Here is a 6,690-nt window from a genome sequence, read left to right on the forward strand (position 1 = left end):
TATACAGGATGATAGTTAGACAACTGAGTGGGTGGTACATTTACAAAATCACAGTTCTTTCTCAAGAGTCCAACATCAGTAGTAAACATTCCACATTTAGTAAAGAACAGGCAGTCTGGTTAGGGCTGTGGAATCATGATAGACCAAGGCAGGTGCCATTTTAAAGTTCTAAGGCCTGTCATAACACAAAAATGGGGTTCTAGCATTGTGGTTCTCCAAAGGGACTCCACCCTTTGATACCCCTCCCCCCGGAAGGCACCCGATCACTCAGTGACTCACTGCTGATGGTGAGTCCCAAATTTAAGTTTTCAGAGGCTGGAAATGGAATGGGATGGATACCTAAGTGTCCTAGTGGCAGTAGTCTATATTTGAACAATTCTTGTTTTTTTACTGCACATTGCTGTTTTTCAGGGGCAACAATAAAGGCTAAACTATCACCAATCTTTGGGTGAGCCATTAATTGCTTGTAAGTGTTCTTGCCACTGTTGTCTTTTGTGTTTGCATGATATGCATATACCTCCAGTGAAAATCTAGTGAAGGGAATTAAAAAGCCATTGTATCTCTTATATGCTGATGTTTTTTGATAGATGTATCTGTTCTGTTGATTCTTTTGTATGCTCAGGCAATTCCTGCCTTTCCAACTTCATTTTATTTCAAAAGAAAAGGGAGAGTGCAAAATCCAGCTTTTGTTTTAAAAAAAGAAATGATGATGGTTAGGGTGGTGTGGTAGTTGGAATGTCCATCTAAAACCAGGAAGACCTAGGTTGCAATGCAATGGGTGACCTTGGGCCAGTCTCAGAATGTGCAAAACAGAAATGTCTAGGAGGGCATTTTTACAAAGGGATCTAAACAGTAATATAATGGAACAGCACAGAAGGTTGTTTCTATAAGGATAGTGTTGTAGTCTATTGCGTTTATTGTATTTATCACTTTCCATTTTTCCCTGCAATGACCTCTGCCTTTGTGATCCATTTTCTTCGTTATGGTATGTCATGCCTTGAACAGTTTGTTTGCATTGTTTTCCAGTTTTGTAACTCTAGTACTGCTTTGTTTATTGGAAGTCTTTGCTGTGTGGTTGAATTGCTTTTCGTATATTGTAATCTGCCTTGAGTCTCAGTGAAAAGGGCAGGGTGTAAATGGAGTTATTGTTGATAATAATGGAGTTAATAATAATAATAATTCTCAGCAACTGAACACTAATGGTATATCTGGCCTTGAAAATTTCAGAGGTTGCAGCTGTTAAAAGGAGAATCCTGTGCTGCCTGAAAGCTTATTGTGACACTCTATAACCTGTCAAATAAAAAGTCTGTGTTTCAGAACCATTTTGGATCCAACCTGTAGAAATCCTTATCACTCAAGTAGGGTGGCTTATTTTATTTAAACTCCTTGTGTATCTTTCATTTTTTTTCACAGAATGAAATCATACTCATGCACCCCACTAGGTGGAGCCCTTATCATACCAATTGACTTTAAAATGATATTCACGTTGGATAAGATGACAACACTGTAAAAAATTTAATTGCTTGCATGGTATCTAATATTTTCTCTGAATAAATATACAAGAATGTAATGGGAAAAACACAGTGTACAACCTTAGCTTTCCCATGTTCTTATTCAAAATGATGGCACCCATGTTATCAAATGCAGTCTATCTCAAAGGAGTTCTACAGAGGGAGAAGAAAAGAGGACCTGCTGAGGAAAAGTAACTGACTGCCAAGTTACTTAATTCTTCCAATCTCTTTGTTAGCTTCATAATATTAAGGCTGTCATTTGTAAATAGTTATCATCGGTTTGCTTTGGTATAATTAATGTTAAAAATAACTTTAATTCTCATATATATATATTATAAATGGTATCCTATCTTTCAGCTACTGTGCATGGTTCAAACAGCAGCTGTTTGGAAAGACAATGGGGAGCAATAGTGTCCCAATATAACCAAAGGGACCTAAGAGAGGCAGCAAAACCTTTGTCTGTCACTACCCGTACCATCTTTCCAGGCAACCACCAGTTAAAGTTCACCTTCCAATGGCGTGGAGTATCACTTGCAGTAGGGGTATAATTTCTATTTATTTATTTACAAGATATGTATGTTGCCTCTCCAGATCTGCAAATCATACAATAAAACAAGTCTAGCCAGTAGAAAAAATGAATAAGAACGTAAGAACATAAGAGAAGCCAATGTTGGATCAGGCCAATGGCCCATCCAATCCAACACTCTGTCACACAGTGGCCAAAAATACCAGGTGCCATCAGGAGGTCCACCAGTAAAACAGATCAATACAAGCAAGCCAAAATGATATTAATTAAATAGTACTCAGTCTAGGAGCAGACCACAAAAGAACTTAAAAAACCCTTCATTAAAGCCTGAAGAGAAATGTCTTAGCCTGGCACCTAAAGGCAAGCAACATATGTGTCTGGCGAGCCTCAAGGGGGAGAGCATTCCAAAAGTCCACTACTACTCCTGGCTCTAGCTGCCGCCTGCCTCACCTGCACAGGACTTGAGAAGATGGTAGAAACTGGCTGGCTAGGAAATACATGAGGAGATGATCCTTGCATAGGCTCTTCCTGTTCTATAGTGAAACATATATAGGTGAAACTCTACATGTTCCTCTGTATATGCTTATGTCATGTATACACGATTATAGTAGCACTGTAGCTATATATGCTTATGTCATGTATACACGATTACAGTAGCACTGTACAGTAGTACAGTATACACGATTACAGTAGCAGGTTTTTTTGCAGTGAAATCTAAGCACACTTTTAAGCCCATTAATATCAATGGACTAAGAAGAGTGTAACTCTCCTTAAGATTTCACTGTTTGAAACCCAAGTTCATGCTCTAGATAGAGCTTCATCTTACTGAATGTCTCATCTCACAGTTCTATAAGATACAATCTATGTTTTATCAGTAGCTCCCGTCTCAAGTTCCAGTTCCTGCCAACCTAGCAGTTCGAAAGCAAGAAATTGCAATTAGATAAATAGGTACCACTTCGGTGGGAAGGTAACAGCATTCCGTGCACCTTAGTGTTTAGTCATGCTGGCCACATGACCACAGAAACATCTTCGGACAGCTCTGGCTCTTCGGCTTTGAAACGGAGATGAGCACTGCAACCCTAGAGTTGGACTCGACTGGCTTTCGAGCAAGGGAAACCTTTACCTTTACCTAGGAATCAGGCTCGTTGTAGCAGTGAAGACAATGGATGCTAGCTTGGCCGCCCGACCACAGGGCCCCGCCCCCTTCCCGGTGCCCTTCGGCGGCCTGGGTCCATGGTGGGTGAAGGCCGCCGAAAGTGCTGGGTTGGGGGGCCCAGGCAGGTGGTATCATTCCTCCCCCCTGCCAGAGGGCAGGTCTACCAATATAGTGGTGTATTCCACTGTATTGGTAGACCTGCCCTCTGGAGAGCAGGTCTACCCGCCCCCTTCCAGTATCTTGGTAGACCTGCCCTCTGGAGAACAGGCCTACCCACCCCATTCCACTATATTGGTAGACCTGGCCTCTGGAGAACAGGTCTACCCAACCCATTCCACTATATTGGTAGACCTGCCCTCTGGAGAACAGGTCTACCCACCCCATTCCACTGTATTGGTAGGCCTGGCCTCTGGAGTGGGTAGGCCTGTTCTCCAGAGGGGGTAGGTAGGCCTGTTCTCCAGAGTCCAGGTCTACCAATATAGTGGAAAGGGGTGGGTAGGCGGGGGCAGCGGTCAGCGCACTGCTGGAGGAGAGATGTTACAGTACCCAGCCCCCTCGGGAGGCCTCCAAGCTGCCTGAGAAGCAAGGGGGGGTCAGTGGAAGACAGGCCAGCAGTGCTCAGCACGCCACCAGTGGAGACTCGCCACACCACCCACCGCTCCTGGAGCCCTCTGAGTGGGCTCAGAAGGCACGCAGCGGGCTGGACCAAAGATGTGCTGCTGGTGGCAGCAGCAGGCTTGGGTGGAGCCCCTGCGCTGGAGTGCCTGTGTCCGGCAGTCCAGCCACAGCCTCTCTTGGCTGGGCGGGTGAGTGGGGAGAGGTGACATGGGGGCATCCAGAGTGGCAGCCCTGGGCAGTCCCCTGCTGAAGCACCAGGCAGCAGCCCACCCATGCCCACCCAGCCTGGCGAGGAGTACGGTGGTGGCAGGCTCAGGTGGAGCCACCCGCAGCAGAGGGCCTGTCTGAGGGCAGCCGGTCGTGGCTCCCCTCATGCCTCCGGCCCCGTTGGAAACCCCAGGGAGTCAGGCTGGCTAGGCTCGGCCCGTCGCCAAACCCCACCACTGGTGGAAGCGTTGCCGGGCCAGGGCTCCAAGGAAAGTGAGGTGGAGATGCCAGGTGGCACGCACGGGCCAAGGCGGCCAGCCTCATCCCCTCCCTACCCAGCCACCCAGCCAACGGCACCACAGTAGCCCTGAGGGGCAGCCCATGGGCCAATGGCTGAGGGACCACATTTAATCCCGCCGCCCCATAGGCCAGTGGCCACCCCAAAACAGAAATATAATATAGAGAGATGCTGCAAGTGTTTAGAGGCACTTTAAAGGAAGAACTTTTGTTTTGTTTTTTAAACATACTCTACAAATTCAAGGGACCATAGAATTTATGTATGTTTTTAGAATTTCCGTTTGATGTTCTGATAATATTAGATCCTAGGAGGATGAAACATTTCATAAGTAGAACTGAAGTTGTGTTCAGAGGTTACTAGCAGAACCCACCAATATTAAACAGCATTGCCTTTATTACTTTGTCTCCATATGTCTGTGTTGGAAATGTCTCATTAGGAGCACAGAATTCATTTTCTAATTTAGAAAATGTCAAATGAGGGGCTGATCAAAACCTGTAGAAGAGCACCATATGAAAATATTTTCACCATTTCTTGGCACTAATTTCACTTCTGCCAATATACTGCATGATGACCACACAAATCAGAAGGGAACAGATGGGAACATGCAGCAGCAAAACATTTAAAACACATTAAAAGGTGATGTTCCAAAAATTAATTGTTGCTGCCACTCCCCCTCAGCCAAGTTTCAGGCAGACAAGGAAGGGGAGACTTGGCTTACCCCCACCTCTGGGGGGGAGCAGGAGTTGTGGTCTACCCCCCGGGCAACAAAGATGAGGTAGCTGCACCAGAACCCACTCTTGTTGTGCGTACGTGCGCACGCACACACATGCACACTCACCACTGAGGAGCACAGGAAAGAAAAGAAGGGGGAGCTGCTTCTGCCTCCAACCATTGCTTTCCACCCATTTCCACCAATGCAACAAAGAATCCCCTCATTAGTTCATGGCAAACTGTGCTTCTCTGCTGGCTGGAAGCAAGCAGTGTGAGGAGGGAGGTTAAAGGACCAGAGTCATTGACTGGTGTCATTGTTCCCCTCAGAGCACTGGAAGACAAATGGTTGATCTGAGTGGTGGGATAGAACACTGGGTTGGAAGTGGAAAGAACTAGGGGGCAAGGGAGCAGGTGGGGGCCCACAGTGAGGAGGAAATGACTGACAGTAAAGGAGAGGGGGAGACAGAAAGAGAGAGTGGCATTATTGACAAGGAGGAAGGAGTGGGGGGATACAGAACAACATGGGGGAGAGAAAGCAAGCAAGGGGTGACCGGAAAAGGGTGGAGGAGATGGGAGAAAGGTAGGGGGAATGGGATGCCTCCCCCCGAGTTCCTTGTGGTTCTCCATTTGTTATTATTATTAGAACATCCCCACGAAAAACAGTCCCCAGGGCAGTGAACCACAAAACATTAAAACATTTCAATATTAAAACATTTAAAATCATGTATATATAAAATGATTCAACAAAAACATATAAGAATATAAGAACAAGAGAAACCAATGTTGGATCAGGCCAATGGCCCATCCAGTCCAACACCCTGTCACACAGTAGCCAAAAAGTACCAGGTGCCATCAGGAGGTCCAGTAGTGGGACCAGGACACTAGAAGCCCTCCCACTGTTGTCTCCCCCAGCACCATGAATACAGTGCATCACTTGCCCCAGCCTGAGAGTTCCTATCTATACCTTGTGGCTAATAGGCACTGATGGAGCTCTGCTCCTTATGTTTATCTACTCCCCTCTTGAAGCCGCCCATGCTTGTAGCCGCCACCATCTCCCGTGGCAGTGAATTCCATGTGTTAATCACTCTTTGAGTGAAGAAGTACTCCCTTTTATCCATTCTAACCCGACTGCTCAGCAATTTCATTGAGTGCCCACGAGTTCTTGTATTAATATAAATACATATATAGATACATAATATATCTCTCTTATATATATTTGCCGAATGGTAGTGGCTTCTGGCCTATGGAGTGGCGAGATTGCATGCACTCCCTCAACCATTGGCCCGCCGGCTGCCAGTCAAGGCTACTGGCGTGTCACTGGCCAGGTGTGCTCCTCTTCCTCGCCCACTCCCATGTCAGGCACTGCTCTCTGTCAGTAGCTCTGTGTCTCCCGAGGAACACAGTTCTCTTGCTTAGCTCCTGAGTGTGGGACAAAGGTTTCCCTCAGTGGCTGTTGTGAGGACTCATAGGGTTGACAGTTCCAGGTAAGGAAGCCAGTTTAAGGAAGCCAGAGTTTTGGGAGGGGAGAGGGGAGGTCTCAGCTGAATGGAATGCCACAGAGGCCACTGGCCAAAGCATTCTAACTTCTCCCTCAATGGCTGTTGGTAGGCAACCAAGCTTGGTTCTGCCAGTAAAGAGACAAAGGAACAAAACCCTTTCTACG

The sequence above is a fragment of the Gekko japonicus genome, unplaced genomic scaffold, assembly GCF_001447785.1.
Source record: "Gekko japonicus isolate JY-2015 unplaced genomic scaffold, Gekko_japonicus_V1.1 scaffold504, whole genome shotgun sequence".
In the NCBI taxonomy this organism is placed as follows: Eukaryota; Metazoa; Chordata; class Lepidosauria; order Squamata; family Gekkonidae; genus Gekko; species Gekko japonicus.